This window comes from Myotis davidii, unplaced genomic scaffold, assembly GCF_000327345.1.
Source record: "Myotis davidii unplaced genomic scaffold, ASM32734v1 scaffold221, whole genome shotgun sequence".
In the NCBI taxonomy this organism is placed as follows: domain Eukaryota; kingdom Metazoa; phylum Chordata; class Mammalia; order Chiroptera; family Vespertilionidae; genus Myotis; species Myotis davidii.
In genome coordinates this window covers 17,345-17,771 of record NW_006293349.1, presented here as the reverse complement: position 1 = coordinate 17,771, position 427 = coordinate 17,345, and the positions used below count along the sequence as shown (strand labels likewise).

The 427-nt window shown below is 72.1% G+C and overlaps 1 protein-coding gene across 1 annotated transcript in view; it reads right to left on the bottom strand.

Annotated features, from left to right (window-relative positions):
* The window catches only part of CARS (cysteinyl-tRNA synthetase), a gene marked incomplete at its 3' end in the record, with an annotated part of 19,216 nt that overhangs the window by 9,200 nt on the left and 9,589 nt on the right, over positions 1 to 427 (bottom strand). The window lies entirely within an intron of this gene.

The following is a 427-nucleotide window of genomic DNA, read 5'->3' as shown; positions in this document are numbered from 1 at the left end:
GGCCCGGCCTGGCGGGAGCGAGGGGGGAACCTTTCCCCGGGGAGGGGCGCGTGGGCGCGGGCCTCCAGACCAGGCGCCCGCGGGACACGCAGTGAGACCTGCAGAATCCCCGTGGAGACGGGAGGAGCTGGGCGAGTGGGCCTGTCCTGGGAGCGGCTGCCCCCTGGTGGAAGGCTCCGGAACAGGCAGCCGACCTCAGACGCCAGGTGCCAGCTCAGGGAACAGGTCCGCTGCCCAGAGACCCGAGGGGGGGGGGGAGGGGGGTGCACACACGTGGGAGGCGCTTGGGAACAGGCGGGAATCAGGGCCCCGGCCTAGCTCCTCTCCGCCCCGACGACTGACCTGCAGGCCTGAGGGTTTTAAATCTATGCGAGCACGACACCCACATGCTCACCCAGCCGGGCCCGGGCTGCCCGCCGGGAGCTTC